The sequence below is a fragment of the Lutra lutra genome, chromosome 1, assembly GCF_902655055.1.
Source record: "Lutra lutra chromosome 1, mLutLut1.2, whole genome shotgun sequence".
NCBI classification, from domain to species: Eukaryota; Metazoa; Chordata; class Mammalia; order Carnivora; family Mustelidae; genus Lutra; species Lutra lutra.
The window spans coordinates 169975754-169993567 of record NC_062278.1 but is presented as its reverse complement, the minus strand read 5'-3'; the positions used below and the strand labels follow the sequence as shown (position 1 = coordinate 169993567).

General features: G+C 44.5%; 1 protein-coding gene across 1 annotated transcript in view; it reads left to right on the top strand.

Annotated features, from left to right (window-relative positions):
* Positions 1-3279: 3279 nt before the first annotated feature.
* The window catches only part of HRH1 (histamine receptor H1), an 89143-nt gene continuing 74608 nt past the window's right edge, over positions 3280-17814 (top strand). Inside the window, exon 1 of the mRNA XM_047744617.1 lies at positions 3280-3483. The gene's annotated coding sequence lies outside the window, so the exon portion shown is untranslated. The remainder of the gene's footprint in view (positions 3484-17814) is intronic.

Genomic DNA, 17814 nt, shown 5'->3' with positions numbered 1-17814 from the left:
AAAAGCGCCCGGTCGCTTTCATCTCCATGGCCTCCGGCCACGCTCCGAGCTCACCCAGACTGTGACCAGTTCAAGGTAACCCTGAGCTGAGAGCTCACTCCTTGGCTTTGTTGCTGTAGCCAGCTTCCCTGCTCTAATACCTACAAGCTCTGCGACACTTAGACATCCCCGGGCCTTCTATGACCCCGCGGGACCTGGGGTTACGCTGACCCCACGTGGGCTTCCCCCCAGCTTAGCCTCTGGAGCGATGTCCCTCCATGGAGCAGACTTTTAAAAGTCCTGATTTTGTGCTCCGCTGCTCTGCCACTTGCCGGGAGCCGGCCCCTCCCCCTGCGGTCTATCTTCCCATCACTTTGGATTCACTTCTCTGCAGGTCCTACCTTTCAGAAAGTGATCAATTTTCTGTTTCTAGAATTATTGCTCTTCTTCTCTTCGATTTCCCATTGGATTTGTAGGTGTTCGCAGTGGTTAGATAAGCTATCTAGCTGATCTCCTGCTACCTGATATCGTCTCAGCCAGCTACTTCTCTGCCATCTTGACTCCTCCCCCCTGTTTGTTGTGTTTCTTAGATTCCGCATATAAGTGAAATCATACCATATTTGTCTTTTACCTTTGACCTAATTCACTGAGTATAGTCTCATTCATTTATTTTTGTTTTTTTTCCTCTCGCGGGAGAAGACAGATCCAAAAGAATGTTGCTAAGACCAATGTCAAGGAGATTACTGCCTTTGTTTTCTTCTAGGAGTTTTATGGTTTGGGGTGTTACATTCCAGTTGTTAGTCCATTTTGAACTTATTTTTGTATATGGTGTAAGAAAATGGGTCAGTTTTACTCTTGCACGTAGTGGCCAGATTTTTGTTGTTGTTTTAAAGGATGGGGGAAATTAATGGCATGTTTGTGTGCTGATGAGAATGATCCAGAAGAGATAAAAATGATGCTGTGGATCAACATGGATGGAACTGTAGGGGATCATGCTAAGTGAAATAAGTCAAGCAGAGAAAGACAATGATCATATGGTTTCACTCATATGTGGAACATAAGGAATAGCACGGAGAACCACATGGGAAGGGAGGGAAAACTGAGTGGGAAAAAATCAGAGAGGTTGACAAACCATGAGAGACTCTGGACTCCAGGAATGAAATTGAGGGTTACAGAAGGGAGGGGGATAGGGGAAAGGGGTAAACGGGTGATGGGTATTAGGGAGGGTACGTGTGGTGATGAACACTGGGTGTTATACACAACTAATGAATTGTTGAATGCTACATCAAAACTAATGACGTACTTACTATATGCTGGCTAACTGAGCCTAGTAATTTAAAAAATCCTATGGGGCAAAAAAAACCCCACCAGCATAAATAAATAAATAAATAAATAAATAAATAAATAAAATTTGAAAATAAAAATGATGCTGTGGAAAAAGAGGGCAGATGAATGGGGCTGGAGTCCAGTGCACAAGGAGAGGCCATTCACCTGTGGCAGCAAGTAGGAAGCCCGAGTACATGGAAGGATCAGCACATGCTGGGTATGTGGACGTTCTGAGGGCTTTGATTTTGTCGGTGAAGAGGCAGTGGAGTGTGTGGGGTGTGGGACACTAAGGATTTAGGGGAGCAGAGGAGTGGAGCAGTAGTCTAGCAGAGCTGGAGAGCCAATGGGTAGGTAGGTAGAGCCTAATAGCCAGGCAGCACCAAGGGCCCTCTTGATGTTCAAGGTCATGGATTTTAAAGTGAGCACAGTCGAAGCTGTTGTTAAGCTACAGTTGCATGGGGTGGATGTGGCGTTGGCTGAGAGTGGACATGACCAGAGTTGTAGCTTTCTCGAGTGAGTATGGAGAACACAAATCATAAATGAAGAAATAGAGACCTGGGGAAAGCAATTCAAATTAAGAGCTCAAGACCAGAGTCAAAATTAGAAAGGAGACCATGGAAGGGGTGGGGGAGGGAGGAAGGAAGGAGAGAGAAAAAAGAAAGAAGCATTACGATCATGTTTTGGATTTGTATTATTAGACAACTGCACTTGAGTGTGGATGAGGTTCAGATCCTGTCCAGAGAACACATTTAGATGGAAAGGGTGAACAGGGAACCAGGAAGGTGCCAGGAGCCTGAGACAGGCAAGGAGGTGACCGCTGAAGCCCTAGCCGTCCCCTCCTCACCGCAGCCCCACCCTGACCCAAGACAAACTTGTCTTCTGTTTAATTTGGTTTCAGTTCTATTCAGTATGATGGAGCTTCCTATTTCCCTCCCTCCCCAGACCTCCCCTTCCCATCTCATTAGGGACTGCACCCCAAGAGACTTCTCTCCCCAGAACATCCTTAACAACCAAATCCAGCAAGGAGAAATTATTTCCAGCAGCTTGGCATCAGGGAAGCCAGCTTTTGGCTGCCAGTCTGGGAAAGTAAGGTGATCAATCACACACAGCTGGGAACTCAGTGACTCACCAGAGGCACATCTCGGAATTCTGAGAAGAGAACCAGACTTCCTCAGAAGATGGGGCCCCCTTGCCCTCTCACACCTTTCTGTGTATTCTCAGAGCAGTCAGCTGCTCCCCTGTTTCCCAGCAGAGTCACCTGTTAAAAAATACAGATAACAGGACACCTGCCAGAAGCTGCAGTAGGATCCAGGGATCCTTATTCTCAACAAATTCTCGTAGTGATCCTCTACCACAGTCAAGGTTGAAAACTACCAATTTGTCTCTTTGGGCCTCAGTTTCCCCATGTGTTCTAAAAGTTAGTGGAAGAGCCTAGATGTGCTTTCCAGGCACACATGTTGTTTGAGCTTCACAACAGCCCAGGGGGTGTTATCATTTCCATTTTTGAGGTGAGAAGAATGGGGTTTTAATAGAGGCAAAGGGATGAGTGGTGGGCCACAGAATCTCTAAGGCTTTTTCAGTGCTGGGGTTTGAGGAATCTGAGAGGGCTGGGGATAGGGGTGGTGGGCAATGGAATCTGCCTCCCAATACCTAGGGCTGAATCCGGCCCTCACACACCCCAGAGACTCAGGTGAGTCCACTGAGCAGGCCTGCACGTCCAAGTCCAAGCGCATAACTGCACATGCATGAGTCAGGTTCCCTTCCCTCCCCCTGCAGCCTTCCCCTCCCCCTTCCCCACACAAACCAGCTCCTCCCTGACCTGTTGCTGCCCAACCCATGACCTATTTTGGAGTTCCCCACTGCCATCTCTTTATGTCAGAGTGAGTGATTTCTGCACAGCATGGAGGCAGGGCAAGTTGGGAAATTGGGAGAAGGTTCGGTCTGGCTGAGTCACTTCAAGAAAGAGGGTAGAGAGAGCAGTCTAAGCCAAATGCCCCTGCCTTCGCGTGGGTCTTCTCTCTTGACTTTAGCCATTGAGAAGTTGGTGAGGGGAGAACCATGATGGGATACTTACTTAAGAAGAGTCACTCTGCTTCTGCACTGATGGAAGAGAGAATGGACTGGAAGAAGCAAGCAGGGAGGTCAATGGACAATTATGGAACAACTGAAATCCTTCAGGTAACCTGGGCCTAGACTGGGGTGTTGGGGGGAGGAGAGAGGAGGGGAAGTGAGAGCTATAGTGGCAAATTGGCTGGTGGCCCGAGGGGGCGCTGGAGTTTTCCCTTGAGAGTCTGGGTGATTGTAGGTATTGTTCATGGAGACAGGCAGCTCAAGAGGGAAGGGACATGTTTTTCAGACTTATGCCCTGAGTGCATGGCATGTGGGGCACTCACTGTAAACGTACAGAGGTACTAACATGTCCTCTTGGGTAAGACCTCTGAGGAACTATTTGTTTCCACAGTGGGAGAGTGTTCAGTGCTCTGGCACCAGGGGTAAGGTCCCTACCAGCCCCAGAAGAGCCCTACCCATCAGAGAATGGGAGGAAAGAAAAAGGCAATCCCCAGAGAATGGGAAGAAATATTTACAAATCATATATCCGATATCGGTATAGTATCTAGAGTCTATATAGAATTCTCACAAAACAATACTGAAAGGCAAACAACTCAACTACAAAAGGGACAAGGGATCTGAATAGACATTTTTCCAAAGAAGTTATACAAATGGCTAATAAGCATATGAAAAGATTCTCAATATCATTAGTCATTAGGGAAATGCAAGTCAAAACCACAATGAGATACCATTTCACACTCACTAGGATGGCATATAAGACACAAGACAACAAGTGCTGGCAAGGATATGGAGACTTTGCAACCCTCAAACATTGCGGTTGGGAGGAAAGCAGTTTGATGGTTCCTCAAAAGTTAAGCACAGAATTACCATATGATCCAGGTGTTCCATTTCCAGATATATACCCAAGAGAACAAAAAAACATATATTCAGGGGCGCCTGGGTGGCTCAGTGGGTTAAAGCCTCTGCCTTTGGCTCAGGTCATGATCTCAGGGTCCTGGGATCGAGCCTCGCATGGGGCTCTCTGCTCAGCAGGGAGCCTGCTTCCCTCTCTCTCTCTGCCTGCCTCTCTGCCTACTTCTGCTCTCTGTCTGTCAAATAAATAAATAAAAATCTTTAAAAAAAACCCCACATATTCACACAAAAACCTGGACAAGAATGTTCATAGCAGCACTATTCATAACAGCCAAAAAGAGGTAATGACCCAGTGTCCATCAACTAATGAATGGATACACAAAAATGTGGAATATCCCTATGATGGAATATTACTCAGCCCTAAAAAGGAATGAAGTACTGCCACAACATAGATAAATCCTGAGAACCATAGATAAGCTTCAGCTAAGTGAAAGAAGACAGTCACAGTCGGGGCAGCATGTGGTAGGGTTGGTTCCGTTTATCTGAAAGTGCAGAACAGGGAAATCTATGGAGACAGAAAGTAGATTAGTGGTTGCCAAGGAATGAGGGAGGGCGAATTGGGAGATACGGAATTGTCTTCTGAGGTACTGATAAATAGTGGTGATAGTTGCAAAATATTGTGAATATAAATCCACCCAAGAAGCAAAATAAACTTTTCTTCCCACTTTAGGCACCGTGGTTGACTTTGGCCCCAGCTCCAAGATCTCTCACTCTGCAAAACCCTCCTGCTGCAATTGTACCTACCACTGGAATTCCTTCAGCCAAGCCTCCTCCACACACCCAGGCTTGCTCATTCTTTTCATTCCACCTATGTTCCCTTTTTGTCTTCACACCCCTCAGGAGCCTCCCAAGGGCTCACCCTGCCCGTTTAGTTCCTCCATGCCCCATTCTCTCCACCAGGCCACCCCCCCCCCCGCTTTTTCAGAACCCTGCTCCCTGCTCATCTCTTCCTAGAACCTCCCTTAGAGGAACCCCTGACAGTCCTTTGCACTTGTAAGGACACCCAATGGCCAGGCTTTAACCTCAGCTTGCCACTTAAAGCCCATGTGACTCTTTGAGAGTCCTATAACTTTTCCAGTGCCTCAGTGTCCCCATCTGTAAAATGTACATTACCATGTGTCTTAGCCTGCTTAGGCTGCTGTGATATACCACGAACTGCTTGACTTAGACTACATAAATTTATTTTCTCACACTTCTGGATACTGGAAGTCTGAGATCAGGGTGCCAGGTAGTTGGGTTCTGGTGAGAGCTCTCTTCCTGGCTTATAAACAGCCACCTTCTTGCTGTGGCCTTTTCTCTATGTGTGTCCATGGGAAGAAAGAAAGAGAAGGAGGGGGAGAGAGAGAAGGAGGAGAGGGAAAGAGAGGGAGAGAAGAAGAAGAAGAAGGAGAAAGGAATTAGTGAGGGAGGAAGAGAAAGTTCTCCATGGTGCCTTATCTTATAAGGCCACTAATCCTATCATGAGGTCCCACTCTCATTATCTCATCTAACCCAAATTACCTCCTAAAGTCTCCACCTCCAAATACCTACCATATATTGAGGGTTAAGGCTTCAACATATGCATTCGAGAGAGGGGAGACACATTCAGTCCATAAATCCATGCTTTACTTGCCAGGTGGATGTCTATCGATTTCTGCAGGTATGAAGCCTTTATATATGCAAAGTGCCAGACCCTTATGAAGGGTTATCATTTCTCATCACTACTGTGTAAACATGTGTGTTTCTCAGCAACAGAACACCATATGCTATTCATTAGCATCTGACCTCCTGTAGTCAGGTACTCAAGGGAAGGGGATGTGTCTGCTGCTTTTGGAGTGTTCTCTCTAACTATGAGAAACTACCAGAAACCAGAATCCAAAATTCATCTCTCCTTCCTGGGATCCTAGAGCTGTATTTGCCTTGGGTCATACACTGAGTTTCTGACTCTCAGGCCTGACCATTAAGCCCTTAAGTTCAAGGGCTCTGCACAGAGAAATTTCATTGCCCTACACCTCAGTTTTCTTGTCTTGTCATCTCATAGCATGACTGGGAGGGTTCAAATGAAAAACCACATGGTAAGCTCTCAGTAAATGTCAGTGACAAAGATGAATATGATAGATTAGTTACTTTTTACCGTATAACAAATTGCCCAAACACTTAGTGACTTGAAACATCAATAATCATTTGTTCTCTCATGGTTTTAGTGGGTGAAGAATTCAGGATTACCTTGAATGGGCAGTTCTATCTCAAGGTTTCTCACGAAGCAGAAGCTTTAGTCATCTGAAGGCTTGACTGAGCTTAAGAATCCAGTTCCAGGTAGCTTGCTTATATGTTCCCAACCTGGTACTGGTTGTTGGGAAGTGTGGGGGCCTTGGTCTCTCTTTCCACAGAACTCCTTGAGTGTCCTTACAACGTGATAGCTGGTTTACCCAATGAACCATCCAGGAGTCCCAGGAGGACCTGCAGTACCTTTTATGATCTAGATTCAGAAGTTACACGCTGTCCCTCCTGCAGTATTCTGTGCGTCAGTGCAGGCCACCCCTAATTGAATGTGGGGTACACACGAACATAAATACCAGGGGGTGAGGGTCATTGGGACCCGTCTTGGAGACCAACTATCACAGAGGATGGCAAAATATTCTTCATGTGAGATCATATGTCCAACAACTGGAAAGTGGCATAGCCAGGATTTGAATTCAAATCAATCTAGCTCAGACTCAGAGATCTTAACCACCACTCTTTCTTGACACCCATTTTCTTCATGCCAGCAGTCACTTACTCATTCAGGAAACCTTGCCTAAGTACCTGCTGTACTGTGAGTGCACTGGGTGCTAGCAAAGCCCCTGTCCTCCAGGAGACCCAGTCTGAAGGGTGTGTGGATGGCAGAGCTAGATCCAGCTCCCAAGTCTTTTGGCCTCTAGTTCATTGTTCTTTCTGATCTGATATACTTGCATCAGAGGGGAAAATCGCTCAAGCCTTACAAGTCTTTTGGCAAAAAGAGGTGGAGGGGAATTACAGAAAATGAACTGAATGTGGAACTAATTGTCCTGGGTTTGGTCCTGTCTTTGACAGTGATTTGTAGAATGCCTTTGATAAGTCCCTTCACCTCTCTGGGCTCAGTTTTCCCCACTTGCAGAATTAACTGTAAGGAGCTTACCTGTGCAAATAGTTCATTCAGTACCATTTATTAAGCACATACTGTGGACCACATGCTCTTCTAAGTGCTGGGAACACAGAGGGGAACAAGCTAGAGTTCTGGCCCTCTAGCTGCTCTCTTACATTCAAATGTAGGCTGTGAGACAATAAACAAACCAGCAAAGAAAACGATCACTGCAGACATCTGTGACAACTGCGAAGGGTGAAATGATAGGCAGGGACCACTACTTTGACCAGGGTAGGCTTCTCCGAAGGGTGGCAACTGAGTACAGAATGGTGGTGAGGTGACCGTGGAAAGACTGGCCTGGGGTTGGGGGCATGGAATAAGTATCCCAGGCAGAAGAATCATCAAGTGCAGAGGCTTCAAGACAGGACAAAAGATTGTTTTGTTCTGTGTTTGCCTGCAGCAAAGAGACTAGCATAGCTGGAAGGTAGTGAGCCCAGGGAGGAGGGTAAGACACGAGGACAGGGTACAAGGGTAGATGATAAAGAGACTTATAGACCTTGGGAAGGTGTGTGGGCCGAATTTTAAGTGGGATGGGAAGTCTCTGGATGATTTTCAATAAAGATGATCCAATGTGGGGGCGCCTGGGTGGCTCAGTGGGTTAAGCCGCTGCCTTCGGCTCAGGTCATGATCTCAGGGTCCTGGGATCGAGCCCCGCATCAGGCTTTCTGCTCAGCGGGGAACCTGCTTCTCCCTCTCTCTCTGCCTGCCTCTCTGCCTACTTGTTATCTCTCTCTCTCTCTCTCTCTCTCTGTCAAATAAACAAATACATATTAAAAAAAAAAAAAGAAAAGAAAAAAAAAGATGATCCAATGTGCATCAAAGGAGCCCTCTACCTGTTGAATGGGAAATGGGTTGCTTGTCTCTAGTAACATGTTGTTTAAAAAGTTTCTATTAAATTTTCTTATTGTGATAAAATACACACAGCATAAAATTGACCATTTTAATCACTTTTAAGAGTACAATTCAGTGCCATTAAGAACATACACAGGGCACCTGGGTGGCTCAGTTGGTTGAGCAACTGCCTTCAGCCCAGGTCTATGGTCCTGGAGTCCCGGGATTGAGTCCTGCATCGGGCTCCCAGCTCCGCGGGGAGTCTGCTTCTCCCTCTGACCTTCTCCTCTCTCATGTTCTCTCTCACTCTCTCTCTTTTTCTCAAATAAATAAATAAAATCTTTAAAAAAAAAAAAAGAACATACACAGTGTTGTGCAAACATCACCACTATCCATTCCCAGAGCTTTTACATCATTCCTAACAGAAGCTCTGTACTAAGTGAAGTTTTTCGGTCATCAGAACTCTCGCAGCTCAAAGTGACAAAAAACCCAACTCAAATAGAATTATTCCAAGAAGAGAAGCCGTTGGCTCACTAAAGTGAAAAGTACAGGTTTGGGGCACCTGGGTGGCTCAGTGGGTTGAGCCTCTGCCTCAGGGTCCTGGAATCGAGCCTCACATCGGGCTCTTTGCTCAGTGGGGAGCCTTCTTCCCCCTCTCTCTCTGCCTGCCTCTGCCTACTTGTGATCTCTCTCTCTGTCAAATAAATAACTAAAAAATCTCAAATAATAATTTTTTAAAAACTCACTTAAAAAAAAAAAAAGGAAAAAAGTACAGGTTAGTCTTCAGGCATGGCTGGATCTAATAGCCCAAGCAATATCATCAGACATAGGGCTCTGTTTACTCAAGTGCTGGCTTTATTCTCAGGCAGCCTTTCGCCCTTCTTGGTGGCAAAAAGAGCCATCAGCAGCTTCAGGCTTCCAGTCCACCAGCTCAGCAAACCCAGAAGAAAGGAGGGGATTCTTTGCCAAGAGTTCCAGCAGAATTTCCAGAGCTAACTCTCATTGGATCAATCTGAGTCATGTGTCAATCCCTGAACTGCATTCCACCAGAGAGCTGGAACTTGCCGATTGGCCAGTGTCACATGTCCTACACCTGAGAGGTGGGATCACCCCCACTTTAGGCACATGACCTGAGATTAGGAAGCCATAAGTTCTCTGTAGAAAAAGCAGGGTTCTCTCATAAGAGAAAGGGGGAAACAGGGACTGGACAGGCAAAAGTACATCTAGCCAACACTATAACACAGATGTTATTACCTCCTCTGATTTTTTTCTCAGCAGTTGGCTCCTCCCTGACATGAAAGGCGAGATCTTGACAGTTTCTTTAACTTCCTGCCAATATTATCAGTTGCCAAAGCCTTTCTCCCCAGTGTCCCTGGAAGCTGTTCCCACAACCCCAGTCCCCTTTTCTCTTGCCCTAGCTCAGACCACATACCCCACCTCTTGGATTACTACAACCCCTCTACACCACTGTCCTCCCTCCCTCCTGAGGGAGCTTTTTTAAAGCTCAGATCTGACCACCACTTCTCAGGCCCTCCCCATTTGAGCTTCCATCTGGCTTATGAGGCTCCATCAGATCTGACTACTGCTTCCATCTGCAGTCTTATCCTCCCACCCTCACCCCCACTTAGGTTCTCTTGGGACTCACCCAGTGCCTTTGCATGCAGTTCCTCTGTGCCTGGAATGCCCTTAGCGACATCTTTTGCTTAACCTTCAGTTCACGCCCTTTGAAATTTAGCTGAGCCATCCCTTCCTCCAGGAAGCCTCCGTTGGGGAGCCCTTCATTCGTACACCTACCCCACACAGTGTGGTTAATACCCACCCCCCTGGGCTAGCATAGAGTGCTATGTGTTCACCTTGTCATACACCCAGGGTAGCATATTATTTTCGAAATATTAGCCACTGGGTTTTTTCATTAAAATGAAATTTTAAAAACTGATTTCTACATATTAAAATGCACAGATATTAAAATTTTTACCTATCTATGTATGTGTGTCACCATCCCAAAGATCAAAGTATAGAATTTTTCTAGCACCTGCTTCCAGTGACTCTTCTAGGTCAATAATAGTCCCATTCCCCATCCCTCTCCCAGAGGTAACCACTTCTAAAACCATAAATTAGTCCTGCCAGTTATTGAACTTCATATGAGTAGAATTATACAATATTCACTTTTTTTTTTTTTGCATTTGGTTTCTCTTATTCAAAATAATGATTTTTTTCTTCTGTGTTGTTGTGGGCAGCAATAGTTCCTCTGCTTGGATTGCTGTATGGTATCCCAGACAATGAATTTGTTTATTCAAACTCCTGTTTGAGTGGATATTTTGGTTGTTTCCAGTTTGGACTATTAGGAAAAAAGCTGTTATGATTTATGTACAGTTTCTGTGGACATGTTTTCATTTCTCTCGAAGACATACCTAGGAGGGGAATTTCTGGATCATAAGGCAGATCTATGTTTATTAAGGTTGCCAAGCAATTTTCCAAAGTGCCTGTGCCATTTTACATCCCCAACAGGCATGTCAGAGAGTTCTAGGGGCTCCACAGCCTGGCCAACATTGGTGTTGTCACTCGTCTTTATTTCAGTCATTCTGACAGGGGCATGGAGGAAGCTCTTGGAGTTGTTTTGCATTCCTGCTAATTTCTGTTACCCAGAGGTCTTATCTTAAGCTACTGTCTCAAGGCTATTTTCTTTTTCTGGCCCTCAGAAAGAAAACAAAATCTTTTCCTGCCTTTTGGGTTTCAAAAATCTAGGGTCTCAGGAGCTACAGGAAAAGATTCTTACATACTAATGAAGTGATTAAAACAGGGAAATGCAGTGTATTTAGGAGGAAGATTCCACTTCTCTGAAACTAGGCAAGGGTTTCCAGATGTGAAAACATGTTAGGGAAACTGAATTCAGAATTGGAGTAGGGAAGCCATGGTCGCAGGTTGCATAGAGCAGCAGGAAGAAGGAAGCTTTCTTTTTAGTCTGGCAAAGGCAAGCTGCCCTTGCCTGCAGTCAAATGAGAGACTGCCCCCACTTCAAACTCTCATTTTCTTCTAATGAACTTTTGTTCAAAATAATCCCACCCACTCCCTTTTTCCTTCTATAAAAATCACTCCTCCTTTGTTCTGGAGACTTGCTTATGGTCCATTATAGTTTGCTTGAGCTTACGTAATAGAAACTAAAGTTGCCTTTCTTGCTTACATGAGTTTGTGAACTGGAATTGTAATTTTTAGGATTTTTGTAAGTTAGGATTGGGTTTATCTGTATGAAAGAGAAAATCCAAAATATTGGGGTGATAAGCAAAATAAGTTTATTTTTTTATATAAAAGAAGTATGGAGATAGACAATCCAGGGCTGGTATAGCAGCTCCATGGTATCAGTGACTGAGGCTATTTTATTTGCTCCATCATCTGAGTATGGGGCTCCCTTCCCAATGTGACATCATAGGTCAGAATGGCTGCTAAATTTCCAGCCATTGCAACTACATCCCAAGCAGCAGGAAAAAGGAAACAAGATTTCCTTTTTCGTTTTGTTCTTTTTTTTTTTGTACGTTCCTTTTAAAAAGACTTTGCACTAACCCCCACAACATTTACCCTTACATCTCATTAGCCAAAATTTAGTCATGTGACCACACCTTGCTGCAAGAGAGGCTGGGAAATCCAATCTTTTGGTTGGATATTGAAAGAATGGTTATTAACAGGTCAAGCACAGTCTCTGCCACATTATTCCTTTAGCATTTTCCACAGCATACCTGGGAAGGTTTATTTTGATATTTTTCTCCACAGTTAGAATAACTTGAAGGCAGATTCTTATCATCTTCATCCTCATATCCCAAAGTCAAGCACATTTGGAGACACTTGAGATGGAGGAATAAGTGACTAGATGTTACCTTTCTTTAGATGCCGCAGGAGCCCCTTAGCATGGATCTCTGCTCACAGCAATCCTCCAGTAATTGTTTGATTGACATGAATTTACATGTTCTTGACCTCAGTTTCCTCATTTTTTAAATCATATAAATGACCTCAAAGATCAATCCCAATTTAGACATTACCAGAGTCCACTCTGTAAAATTTGAAGAATAAAGCTAACCATTAAAAAAATGAAAACTCAGCCAGAGATAGAAGCTGTAGGTAGCTTTCAACTCTTTCACTGTTTCTTCTGCATAAACACATAGACATGTTTTGCATATGAATAGGATCCCACTATGCACATGTTTTATAACTAGCCATTTTTACTTAAATAACATAGGACCAAACTTCCTCTTCTGCGCAAGAAAACTAGCTTGTAGAGAGCAATGCTCTCCATATTCAACTACAAAACCCAGCTAGAACTGTTAAAATGAACATAAAAATCTGTTCAAAGGCATCAAAGAGCTCTCCAGGAAGCCAAGACCTGAAGGATCAAGATCCCAGAGTGAAGAGAAACACATGGAGGTAAGCCCAGCGTTCCATGTGTTTTCCCCTGGAATTTGCCAATTCCTAAGAAATGGTGAAGCTAAGCAGAGTTTTCACATAGTCGTACAGGGCTGGAGGGGCAAAAATAATTTATACTGAACCCATTTCTAGACCATACATGTTCTCCCCTAACATATATGGACATTCATTGGAGCTCACAGACATTTTCCATACATAGGGTTTTGGCCTTGGAAAGAACTTCAGAGATAATGTAACCAAACACTTCATTTTAGTAATGAGGCAACTGAGGCCCAGAGACTCTGAGTGACTTGCTGAGTGACTTGCCCAGGGCCACATAGCAAATAGAACACATAGCACATAGCCTCCTGGTACAACCTTCTTGCACTTCCCTGGTTTGCATCTGTTGCTGCTACTCCCACCCTAAGCTCCCCATTCCTTTTCACATGTCCTACCCAGAGAGAGAGAGAGAGAGAAAGGGAGATAAGTCAATTTAATCTCACTTCTGGTTTGTGATTTTTTAATAAGTGAAAGTGCTTTTCTAAAAGGAAACCAAACATAAATCCTTTTATAACAGTTATTGGGCAATTACCTAATTACCAAAGTAATACAAATTTACTAGAGAAATATTAGGAAATACAGAGGAGTAAAAACCAAAACCACCTATCCTCTCCTTCCCACTATGCCTTATACAACTATTGAGCTTTTTTTAAAGGTTTTTTATTAATTTATTTGTCAGAGAGAGCAGGAGCACAGAGAGCTGCAGGCAGAACAGGCAGAGCAGGAAGTTGGCTCCCTGCTAAGCAAGGAGCCCGATGTGGGACTTGATCCCAGGACTTTGGGATTATGACCCAAGCCAAAGGCAGATGCTTAACCAACTGAGCTACCAGGCGTCCGAACTATTGAGTTTTTTTATACATAGATACACTTTTTCACAAAATGAGTTCATACATACCAGTCTTTTGTTACTTGCCCTTTTAACATTAAGTTATATCATATTCATATCATCACCCATTTTCACATAATTCTATAGTGTCTAAGATGACCTTAACAGGTCCATTCTATCTATATACCGTAATTTATTTAACCAGTTTCCTATAGTTAGACATTTGGATTATTTTCAGTCTTTTCCTATTACATGCAATCCTGCAATGAATGTCTTGATATATATCTTGGTGATATTCATGATTATTTTCTCAAGAAAAACTCTTCAAGCATGGAATAATAGACTGAACATTTTTAAAGTCTTCCACATTTGGTTACAAATTGCCCTCTGGGAAGTCTATATCAATTCATGCTTCCGCTAGCCCTGTGCACTCCAAACCTATGTGCTTTACTTAAGTGGGGAAGGAAGGGGTCGGTCTTACTCCAGGTTGGTATTTGTCATTCTTGCTCACCTTTTAAATAGATAAGCTTCACAGCATGCCAGTCTAACTAAATTTAGAGTGGAGAAGTCACACTAATGGCCCAAGGCCAGAAACTTTGGAACTGTTATCAGGGCCAAGTTGAAAGGGTCAATTTTGATAATTCTAAATAACATTCTTGCTACTTGGCCCACTTCGGCCCTAAAGGTCAAACATCTGAGCAGGATGATAAAATAAGAGAAAGGCCTCTGCCTTCAGCTCAGGTCATGATCTCAGGGTCCTGGGATCGAGCCCCACATCGGGCTCTCTGCTCAGCGGTGAGCCTGCTTCCCCCTCTCTCTGCCTGCCTCTTTGCCTACTTGTGATCTCTCTCTCTCTCTCTCTGTCAAATAAATAAATAAAATCTTTTTTAAAAAAATAAAATAAATTAAAAAAAAAAAAAAAAGTTTACAAACTGAGCAGGAAATAAAATAAGAGAAAGGCCATCTTGCCTTCTTTGGGCAGCTATCCGAAAAATGACCACTTGGGGGGCACCTGGGTGGCTCAGTGGGTTAAAGCCTCTGCCTTCGCTCAGGTCATGATCCCAGGGTCCTGGGATCGAGCCCCGCATCGGGCTCTCTGCTTGGCGGGGAGCCTGCTTCCTTCTCTCTCTCTGCCTGCTTCTCTGCCTGCTTCTCTGCCTACTTCTGATCTCTTTCTTTTAAAAACAAACAAACAAACAAAAAACGACCACTTGGATTTCTCTGCACCCGGAGTGCAGAGTCCCCAGAGGAAATGGCCGCGTTCATAACATGTTGGGTGGGGAGCTGGACTGGGCACTCTGCCCACATCAACCTGTCCATAGCTTGTTGCACGGTCTTGGAGTCCAACATAAGTGGTGTTCATTTCCTCTGGGTCTTAAGGACTTTGTGATTTCCTGTGTGCCCTGTGCAAATGCAAAGAAAACTCCTTTGGCTAGTGAGCGATCTCAAATTTCTCAGCTGAGACTTTTAACTGGGATTTCAGTTCAAGGGACATTGCTTCTATGATTGGGTTCTGTGACTGGTCACTTGGGCCACCTGGTCCATTCTCCTCTCTGGACCTTCTTGGTTTCCCCATGTGAACGAGGAAGCAGTTGGCCTGGATTTGGTGAGCCATGAATCCCGTTTCCCAAGAGTGAGGTCTCAGTTCCTGAGCACCTACCACAGCCAAGCACTTCACACACATGAATGTATTTAATCCTAATAATGGTTCCATGAGAAACTGGACATCTGTGCCGGTCCAGGCCCAATGCTCCATTATTCTGCTAATAGCACCCTGATTTTCTTTTAGGGACCCATCTCCCATGTACTGCTCCTCCCTATCATTTATTTGGGGCTGACCCCACTCCCTGACTCTAGACACAGGCATATAACTCAGGATTTGCTAATCAGAACAGCTGGGATGGGTTTGTCTGGCCATGTGACCCAATCCAGGCCAATGGAGATCAACCCTGGGATTTTGGCTGGAAGTGTTGGGAAGGAAGTGATCTCTTTGCCTTGAGGTTGCTTAATGGGTTATTCTTGCTTGTCTGTGGAAAGACCCAGGCTTCTAATAAAGCAGACACAAAAGAAAGCAGAGTCAAGACATAGAGGGAAACAGATTCATGACAACTTCCTTTGAGCTTCTGGCATGGACTATGTCTGAATCCAAAATGTCTTCTGAAAATTTTCAGTTCAGAACAGTTTTTGGCTGAACCTGGTTATAATTGGGTTTATGTTCCCTGCCACCGGAAGAATCATCATTAAAATCCTGGATATGACCCAGATGTTATTCTCATTTAACAGATGAGGTCACTGAGGCTCAGAGAAGCAACGTGAGCACTGACTTAACAAGTGGTAGAGCAGATATCTTTCATCTACCCTTCTTAATCCATCTACCTTTCATCTACCTACCTTGACTCAGAGGCTCAAATAGTCCCCCTTTTCTAGCTTGCCTCCAAAAAGCACAGAAGTAGGAACAGGTTTGGGGAGCCAGGCCAATCCAGGTTCCAGACCCGGTTCAGCTGCTTCCTAACCATCTGATCTTGGAATGACTTACTAGCTGTGTATCCTGAACCAGTCTCTTCCCCAATTTGTCCCTCACTTTTCTCATCTGCAAAATAGGAAGCTAAGAGTATCTTGCTAACAGCATTGTTGTGCAGAGTAAGTGTATTCAATTATGTCTAATGCTCTTAGAGCCTGGCACATGATAAGCGTTAACAAAATTACAATTTACAAAATTACAATTATTTTTCTTCTGCTGCCTGCATGTTATTAGTAAGTTGGTTACCCACCTCCGTCCCACACACCTAGGATGCAGCCTGAGTTATGATATATCAGTTCCAAGTGCCACAATGAAAAAACACACACCCTGCTCACCCAGGGCTCCAAATAATATCTGATGTGCTGTTTCTAAAATGCTGATGTTTCTAAAAATGGTGATCACTATGGGCTTAGTAGGCCTAAAACCAGCCCAGGAAGTGAAACTTTGGCGAGGCATTCTAAATAATCAAGCTTTTGCTGACTTGCAGAAATGAGAGGGGATGGGACTGGGCCCAGCCATTTCCAAGCTCCCCACAAACTCTTATCAGCCTCACAGCTGTGGGAGGGAGTAGATTACATTTCCCTTAGAATTTATAGCAGTTGCTCCCCCAAGGGCTAACTCAATTCCAAAAGGGGCATCAGTCTGGCAAAGTATAAAATATGGAGGCCCTAGAGAATCACCAGGGAATAGAAAGGGGCTTATTATGGATTCAGTGAGTCCCAGTGGGGGAGGGTTGCTCATCAAAAGAGGTCTGGTCAGAGGAACAAGGGAGGAATCCCTTGCCTCTCTGATTAGTGAATGTCAGAACTGGTACCCAGGACGATAACCTGGATTGTCAGCTATCTTGAACCTAAAATTTCCTATCTCTGTGCATCACCGTCAGTCCTTTAATCCCTAACTTGCAGAAAGGCTCAGTGGTCTATGAGCTACCATTTATGGACTTGCTAAGTCCCTTATGTAAATGACCTCATAGGATTTTCCAGCAGCCCCAGTGAGATGAAGATGACAGCACAGTAACTATGATCTCAGACCTTGTAGCTGAGTTGTGTAAGGTGGATTCCCAGTTCTCCTATATACCAGCTGTGTGACCTTGAGTCTGTTACTTAACCTCTCTGGACCTCTATTTTCTCCTCTGTGAAATAGGAATAATTATCGTTCCCACTTGTTCAGGGTGTCATGAAGATTAAATGCATAAGCACCTGTTGTACTTAGAAGAGTACATGGCACCATGACAGCTGTTTTTATTCACCCTCATTTTGCACATGTAGCCCAGGAGGCCAGAAAGATACTACATACCATGCACAGCTTGTAAGGCTGGGCCTCAAACTAGCTCTCTGTGATCCCACTATTAAGTGGAATTGCTTTCTACTCAGAGGAAGCTAAAAGCTCCACCACGCCCCAAACCCACACCCTACCTGCCCCCCCAAACTCCAAACATAGGGTTCTTTCCTCCTCAACACCCTTCTCTCCCTCTGAACTTGAGTGTCCCTTCTGAAGCACTGAGATAAGATCTGATATCATAACTGCTTCGAGGTTCAGATGGAGTTTTCCTGGTACTGAGGAAAGAAAACTTTGCCTCTCTTCCCTGATTTTGTAAATGAAGGCAGCCAGTAAGAAGAATTCTCAAGTTGCCAGGAATAATCCCCCGACAAACCTCCCCTGGCCCCAGCTCTAGATTCAGTCTAGCACAGGATGCTAATTGAAACACATTGTAATTTTGAAACTTGAGCTCATCTGGAGGGGCTGCGGAGAAAT